We start from the raw sequence: 8,946 nt of genomic DNA, 5'->3' as shown, positions 1-8,946 counted from the left end.
GTGCTGTGTTCAGAGGCGCCTGTAGTGGAGGGCAAGAGGTGGGCGCTTGCCCCTCCAGATTTAGGTACTGCCTGGTGTGCAGGCTCACAGTGCAGCATAACACTATGGCTGCTGTACTGTTATGCTGCCTGCACTAGTACCGCCGCGACTCCCACCAAACACAGTCCAGGACCTCAGTAGGCGGTTCATGGCATGTGGGGGTGGGTCCTCCTGGTGCCAGCTAACACTGAGTCAGAGACGACCCCAGATTGATCTCTCTCAGGAGTCTCGCACTGTCACTGGTAGCTGAGGCTGAGCGTGCCGCTACCAATGACAGTGCGAGAGCGCGATGCTGTCACTAGTGACAGTGCGTTACTCCCAAGCCTGCTTAGCGCCATTATTTAATGCCTGGGTCAGACCAGGCATTAGGGTAGCTGTGGACCCATGTCCATGGCTAAACACCATGGAATGTGCCCACAGATGCTCACCCCATGCCCCAGCAACACCACCACCCACACCAGAGGGACACCTGAGGATGGGGGACCCCACAATGGGTAAGTATGAGTAAGTATACAATTTTTTTATGCTGTGCCATTGGGGGCCCCTTATATGGGACCCCCTGCATGGCACTGCGTCCAATAGCCAGACCCAAGGAACACTGGTCCCTTGGGCATGGCCACTTTGTTGGTGGGCATGACTCCTGTCTTTAGTAAGAGAGAAGTCATTTTTGGATGCTATTGCGTCAAGAAATGACGCAAGGCTGGTTAGCTCCATATACATTAGTGTTAACATGCCTAGCATAATTTCTGACGCCCTAACGCCATTTCCCCCGACCGCCACCCCCCCAACCTAGCGTCTTTTCTTTTGACGCTAGCCGATCGTTATCGCTAGCTTGTGCCATTAAAATACTGCCCGGCTTGCACTCAGGAATGGCGCAACCTGGCGGTAAACATTTTCACGCAAAACTGCGTTTGTGCAGTTTTGCGTAAAAAAGTATAAATATGGGCCTTAATGACTTTCCAAGTGCTTATTTATTAAAATGTGAGCGTTTCATTCAGTACAGTAGCAAGGCAGATTTGAAGCAAGGAGCAAGGTATCCCAAAGTCGAATATACCGATTATGACAATGGTGCCTTTTTAAGATATTATCTTTATAATAATTTAACTTTGAATGTAAACCCTTTTATGAGGTGAAAACATGTTTAGCAAGCAGAATATATATTTCTGTTTCTCTAGCACCAAAAGATTGTTACCACTTTAGGAAGACTATGTCTGGGAAATAATGGACAAAATTCATGTTAATATACTGCTTTTTGTTGGAAAAATGGGAAAAAGTACTGTGCAAGAAAGCTTATGTTTTTTGGTAAACATGGCATCACCAAAAGGTTTGCCATGTTAATACCATTATAATTTTGTAGACATGGTCGCTTTTGGTAAAAATCTTCCTGGTGAGGTTGCAAAAACAAAAATAGAATTAGGCTTTAATACACCTATAACATCGTACAGTGTATGGTGTTTACAAAAATACCTGTGCATCAGAGTGCACAAGGGATTTCCCTGACATCCAACCAAATCCCAAGTAAATTTCAAGATGGCGGCTCTCACTCACAAATCTCTTTAGGCCGATACCCCAGTTACCTGAGGTTGTGATCCAAGAAATTACTCCTACCAGGACTCAAATCAGGATTAAGAAGATGGATCAAGCCCAACGTCTGTAGTGGAGTGGCAGCATTAGTCAATCCACTGTGCAGCGCAGATGCTGGGCTACTGCTACATCTCATGTGGGGTTTCCCAGCAACCATTGCCTCCCAAAGAGGGTTGCAGCTAAGGTGTTAAACTGACCAAAAGTAGTCATTAGAAGGGGACGGTGGGGGTAGGGAATTAAAAAGGCTGAGCAGCCCCTACGGTACCCTCTTTGTCCCCCGAGGCCTGGCGATGTACAGATCACTGAAATCCACCCACCCACTCCCATGGTTGAAAAGGACAAATAATGGTACTTAAGTGCTTGAGAGACCTTGAGTTTATCGTCAAACCCCCCCTTGATGAGAGGTTCTTTGGGCAGGGGGCTGGTTAGAAGGAGGACTGACCTGCTCTGGTCCACACCTTCTAGCCCTACCTCTGGTATCCATGATGTTTCTTGGGGTGCAACTGAATCATCACAGGGTTCTCAGACAGGGGCAATGTGGAAAGCGGTTCTCTAATGTTTGCCTTGGCCAAAAATGCCAATGAATGATACCTATGTGCTAGAGTGGCATTGAGTTTATTATCAAACCCCTCTTCATGAGGGGTTCTTTGGGTAGGAGGCTGGTTAGAGGTCGGACTGACCTGCTGGTGGCCCAGGCCTACTGGCCCTACCTCCAGTGGCCATGATATTTCTTGGGGTGTGACCAAATTGTCCCAACAATTGTCCCTGCAGGGACAATGGGTTAAGCTGTTCCCTGGTGTTTGTCTTATTAAACTGAATGTGTTACTCCTGTCGACGTTACGTCAATATTTGATAACCTTTCTCTTTGTTGGCTGGGCCACTGGGTCTCTTTCTGCTCCAGGCAGGATATAAATAGGAAATGTGTAAAATTTTTGAATCGCTATATCTGTCTTAAGACGTTCATAAAATACAAGGATCAACATGATGTGTTATTGTGTTATCCTGCTGAGTATGTTCTTATGACGTAAGCTTTGCTATGTACTACTCCAATTGATTTGGCTGTGATTTTAATTTTGATTGGGGTATATGTTGGGTGAGACAAAGCCATTGCATGAGTAAGCGCAGTATTCTCTAGTTTCTGTCACACTAGTCTTGAGGCAACAGACCTGTCTAAGTGAATACCGTCCTCTGATGAACTTGTTTTTTGAGTACATGACATGTTATACCATAGTCCAATGTATTACTTTTCTTCTCATTCTTCTAAACCAGTTCACCATTTTTTTAAATGTTTATGTCTGGGATATAGGACATCCCCCTGGCACCCTGCTTTGTATTTTTGGAAGGCTTTCCACTGTAGCCAGCTGTCAGTCAGCATCCCTTTTTATTGTGCCTGGTGGCTATACTGTTCCTTGTGGAGCAGGATAAAGGCTGATTTGCAAATGGCTGGTTCATGTCTAAGGTGACATGGTGGGCAAACAAATGCTGGTCTAGGATGGTGCCCTGAGTAATTACCTGCGGCTGAGATTAATTCAAGCATTCCATCCATGACTTTTTTGTATTCCTCCATGTGATACCCCAAGTTTGACGGGTATGCCCAGATTTGGATCCCCTGCTCACTGTGCCACTGGAGCTAAGATGTGTCCATTTTAGTTGGGACCTGGTGTGGACGGTTCCGATTGGAACAGAACCAAAGCTTACTTCCATATTGCTGGTTCCTGTCTGAGGTCACATGGTGGGCAAAGAAAGATGTACTAGGATGTGGCCCTGAGTAGTTAGCAAGGGTCTGACATTAGTTGAAGCACTCACCTGGTCACCACTTTGTGATCCTTTTCAGCCATCAGGTTGCAGAGTCTCTTTTGTAAATCTCCTCTTTCTGTATAGAGCTTGGGTCTCAAATGCCCTGTCATCTGTTTAGGGCTTTGGCGTCTCATCGCCTCTTGTTTGTAGTGGGCTTTGGTTTCATATCTCCACTCTATATAGGTCTTGGGTGCCATATCTGCTCTCATTTGCATAGGGCTTTGGTATCATACCTCCTATCTCTGTATAGGATTTTGGAGTTACATTTCCCCTTGTTTGCATAGGACTTTGGTGTCATACCTCCTCTCTGCATGGGGCTTTGGTGTCACATCTCCCATCATTTGTAGAGGGCTTTGGGGGCATTGCTTGAGGGGAGGAAGAGATGTGTAAGTGGTGTGTAAATCTTATTGTTGGGATTGGGTTGTGTTTATAGCGGATCAAGCATCATCAGTGAGGCATGAGGAGTTTGGGGGGAGCTACGATCTACAGAGCAAATCCATAGTCTTGCTTTTCCCAAAAGACGCTCACTATCCTCCAGTCAGTATCCATTATATGTGTTATCTCACTTTTTAAATATATTTAACTATTTAAAGACAAGCGGCAGAGGTAGATGCATTTCTTCTAGGGTAGTTCTCAATTAGGTGGTCACACAGTTGATCACACCATAGCTGGTGGGTCTGTGGTCCATTCAGTGGAGAGAGAGGCGTCCAATAGGATTCTGAACTGTGATAGCCACTGACTCTCATATGATAAAGATTACAAGGCATCCCATGTATCACTATCCTACTGGGCTCAGTGGCTTCCTCCAGGATGATTTTGATCATTGAGTGATTAGAACCCACTTTGTTAGGATTAGGAAGATCTGTAAATCACGCATTCATTTATTGATCTGCCAGAAGTGATATAATTTGCAAAATAGCAATTGGTGCCAAGAACAGCAAAAAAATGCAAAGTGAACTCTGAAGTTAGCAATGTAGTAAACAGGGGGCGGGACTATTAGCATTTTTATGGCAAGAGGCGGGGTTTTAAATGTTTATGGGGCAATCACTATGAAAGAGACAGACACTTCCTGATGAACTGCTAATTTGTGCCTCAAGGTTTTGTGTGGTGATAGTGTCTACTCTATTTTGGTTACTGTTCTCAGCTATGACAGCCCATGCTTTCACCCTATGATTTGTCATGGTACAACAGGCAGCAGCCCAGAGATAGCCAGGTACATTGACTCTATTGGCTATGACGTTATTTCCAGGGATCGCCCCCACAATGGCGTAGGTTCTGGTGCAGCCTTCAGCTCGATGTCTTATTGTGTCCTCTTCATATTGCCCCTTGGTTCAGCATTCTGTTCTGTGGCACAACATTGGTCGAGGTGAAGGTGGCCTTCAACTTGAACTCGCTGTTATGGTGCAGACCTGGGTTGAGGTGTCCTCGGTCATATGTACTTGAGGCAGATTCATAATCCTCATTTACCGGATGGCTGTTTCGAAGCAGCTTTCTATTAATTTGTGTAAATCATTCCTCTTCCATTGTTTTAGGGTATGACTGGCCCACAAGATGTAAAATAGAAAATATAGTAAAGTTGTTAGGGGACTTTTGAATCTGTTTCCAGCTTTTAACAGCAACAAACATTCCTCCTAAGGAGAAATCTTTCTTTTGAAACCTTGAGTGCTGGTTCAGCAAGGAGGTGTGAGACTAAGAGCAAGATGGCATGGGTGTCAGTTATGGAGGTCTCCTAGTTCCATTCTTGCTACCCTAACTGTGGTAAGTCCCCCATTTCCCCAATCCCCTCTGAAGGAATTAGGAGGCTATGGTGGGTATGGGTGGGACAAGGAGTCAACCCTGTGATGTCATTGGGCGTTTCAAACAACTTGTGATATCAGTTCTGCTACCCCTGGCATTTTGATTATCTGACTACCATTAATGATGGAGGACCAGCAAGGAACTTCAGCTCAGAAGAAACAATGAGAATATTCCTGGCCTTCCACAGTGACTGAAAGCTGATCAGAGCCGGTGTGATTGGCTGTACAAGGGATCTATAGACTTCAAGGTGAGCTTCAATAACATAAATGCTGCTTTACTTCACTGTATATGGGTATAAATAGAGTGAGATTCAGCTATCTTAAAACTGGTCACTACGAGGCACTAGCATTAAAGGTTTTGCATCTATATCCAGTATCATCTTCGCTCTCTTCTCCAAACTTGCTCCCCTTAAATAAATATCTCTTACCCATGTTCACCTTCCATGTGTTCTCATTTTTTATAGTATTAAGTATGGCAGATCATAGCCCAAGGACATTAGAGTGTTTTACAGGAGCACCAGATTACATTACACAGTTTTTGTTTTTAGCACAGGGACATTAAGGACCTTATTTAGGATATAATGAGATTTATATTTCGGTGAACGGGATATCCACCTATGGGTATGATAGGGTAACCTGTCCGCCAAAATCTAAATCAAGCCCTAAGTGATTTGTCCAATATCACAGGATACTGAACCAAGGCCGGGACTCGAGCTTCGTTCACCAGTTCCAAGGTGGGCACCTTTTGGGGTTAAGCCACATCTCCTCCCCTTCCTCCTCCTCCTCCTCCTCCTGGAGTTTGATTTCCTCTTCAGGTGGGGAAGGTCTGCTAAGTTTCAGTGGTGGTCCTGTAATGGTAATGGCATCGTCTGAACTGTACTGAATTGGGGGGGACCATCTAACACCTTTTCATCAGGTTTTCAAAAAAAGAGTTTTCTGCAGGGAAACTAGAATAAAAAGAAAACACTCAAAATGGGTCAGTAGATAAGAGGGAAGGGTGGGTAAGAGAGCTGCCTTTTGGCTATCCTTTGATGGCCATCCTCTGACTCGGGCCATAGCATGAAGAGTGATCAAATGTCTTAAAGCGGAGCTATAAAGGTCCTTACCTGGGGCTCTAGCATCCATTCAGTTCTGACACTCTTTTTAGCTTCATAGATATACGCCGAATATGTTGGAATGTGTCTCCTTCGGTCATACACTGTGGCAAACCAGTACTGTTTGGCAAACAGTTGACAAATCCTTACTCCACTGGTCGGTATGATGCAAGTTGGCTCTGTGTCTTTGTAGAAGAAACCATGACAATATTTTGTTGTAAATCTATTCTCGAGTAATACTTTAGCATCCACCAGGGCGTAGCAGCTCAGGGCTAGCGGGGGCAGTGCAAGGTGGAGCATGATGAAATGAGTGACAATTGTCTCCCTGAAAGAAAATAGAACAAGTGTCTGCTTATCAATTCAATAGATGTCAATATAATCTAGATTTAATGTTTTTCATTAATGGTTCTGCCCAGAAGTGCCAGTAAGACCAAATGTTATTGTAGCGAACCCTGAATACAACAAGACGCAAACATAGAGGGGACACAGCCGCTTTATTTCTCCCTCCTACTCAGGAGCCAAGAGCGCCCTCTAGTTTCACAGCTCAGAGTCTATTGGTGCATCAGTCACTACAGGTGGGCGTTCAGAGAGCACCAAAGGCTATATTTCTAAACCAGTGGATTTTTAACCTTTTGACTTCCGTGGACCCCCACTTTATCATTACTGGAACCGGGGACCCCCAATGAATAATTATTGGGATCAGAGAAGCGCCCACTAAGTCACTACTCGAAGGCAGAGACTCCGGCATAAGCTTTACTAATGATTTGAAACTCAAAACAATGCATAAAAAATACAGGGCCAATCATTCGTCAAAATACATAAATAATGAACTATTTGATTGAATGCACAGACAAATATCAAATAAAAATCAGAATTTTAATGGGAAGGTTAGAGCTTTTATAAATTTAATTCAGGCCACTCACCATCTGCATTTTCTGTTTGATGCATTTACACTGTTTCCACAAATCAGTCTGTGGATACTAACTTCATTTTTGCTTCTAATTACAAATTCCTTCATGTTTGCAGAAAGTTTAAAATACGTTCAATTTTAAATTTTGGATCTTAATTTATACACACTTTATTAATATATTCATATTATTTAATTTTAATTAAGCAGTTGCAGACCCCCTGAGAAGGCTTTGTGGACCCCAAGGGATCCTCGGACCAAAGGTTAAGAAGCACTGTTCTAGAACAGTTATGGCTTATTCTGGGGGTGCTTTGGCAAGGTTAAAGAAGGGGGCTATACTATAGAGTATGCAAAATACTCAAACATCACTTGGTCTGCATGTTTCAGCTACATAACTTTGCCTTACTAGTCAAACAGCCTCCTGCAGGACTGCACTATTCAAAGATCTCTAGGCTGCACCCTGGGGTGGGTCACTATATTCTATATTGCTGCATACTCTGAGCCAAGTAGGTTCTTTGAGGGTGCATACCTTTGAAGAAAGTGTGACTACAAGATCCACCCACCTCTAAAACCCTATCAGGTCTTTAACAAAATTGATCACTTAAAATGCGAGTGAGGATCGTGCTGCCCATGGTATGTATGAACAGTCTGCTGCAATGAGAATGAGTGAAGGGAGCAGGGTAACACTTTCAATACAGAGCCCCTGTATTCATCTATATACCACATTATGCATTTATTTATTCAGGAGGTTCACACCTTAAAACTGCCCCTTGAAGATAAGTCCCTGTTTATTGGAAAAACTTTAAGATGAAGTGTGGTTGATCTTTTGAGAGGGATTAATGTGCACCGTGGAGTCATCCTAGTGCACAGTGATGTGTTACTGAGTCGGTTCCCTTTTAAAGGCAGCACCAACTGGGACCACAGCTTTTAGCCATCTCATAATGTCCTCTCGTTCAGGGTTCGCCTTTTGGCTTGATTTCTTTGTGCTTTCCCCATTCATGGGAAACTATTACATAGAATACACAGAGGGGACAAAGGGGTTAGGCTGCAGAACTACTTGACATTTGGAAAAGACAGAATGTTATGCAACTTTATTACTCCACAATTGGGCACAGATCTCCTAAATGCCAGTTCACTATTTTCTCTTGCTTTTGTAGGGAGAGAACTGCTCTCCTGTTTGCACAGTTTTGTTTCATGGCCCGACTCTCAGCTGGCAATGCGGGCCGCTAGTTATTGTAACTCAATTAAAAGGAACTCCTGAAAGCAGTTGCAGATGGCAACACATCATGAAACTCACGAGAAAGCAAAAGCACAGAAATTAAGGCCCATATTTATACTTTTTTAGCTCTGCATTTGCGCCGCCTTTTGATGCAAAAACGGCGCAAACTTGGAAAATACAATTGTATTTTGCAAGTTTGCGCCGCTTTTGCGTCAAAAAGCGGCACAAATGCGGCGCTAAAAAAGTATAAATATGGGCCTAAATATCATAAACACTAAGGAGCATATTTGAGAGGCTTTAGTGACGCAGCGGCGGCGCAAACCTTTCAACCATATCTATTAAGCCATGCAAAGCCACTTTGCGGTGCTTTGAATGGCCTCATAATTTTGGAGTAAGGAAAGCAGCGCATATCGCTGCGTTGCATTACTGTGCTTTAGGGAGCTATTCCACGCACCACCCATGGATTTAGACACATCCCCAGATTCACAAGGACTTGTAAACTTGAGGATG

At 43.9% G+C, this 8,946-nt stretch overlaps 1 pseudogene; it reads right to left on the bottom strand.

The window, feature by feature from the left end:
* Positions 1 to 4,445: 4,445 nt before the first annotated feature.
* On the bottom strand, positions 4,446 to 7,328 carry LOC138290518 (endonuclease domain-containing 1 protein-like; annotated as a pseudogene).
* Positions 7,329 to 8,946: the final 1,618 nt, after the last annotated feature.

The sequence above is a fragment of the Pleurodeles waltl genome, chromosome 1_1 (assembly GCF_031143425.1).
Source record: "Pleurodeles waltl isolate 20211129_DDA chromosome 1_1, aPleWal1.hap1.20221129, whole genome shotgun sequence".
In the NCBI taxonomy this organism is placed as follows: domain Eukaryota; kingdom Metazoa; phylum Chordata; class Amphibia; order Caudata; family Salamandridae; genus Pleurodeles; species Pleurodeles waltl.
Note: the sequence above shows the minus strand (reverse complement) of the source record. Positions and strands in the feature narration are given on the sequence as shown.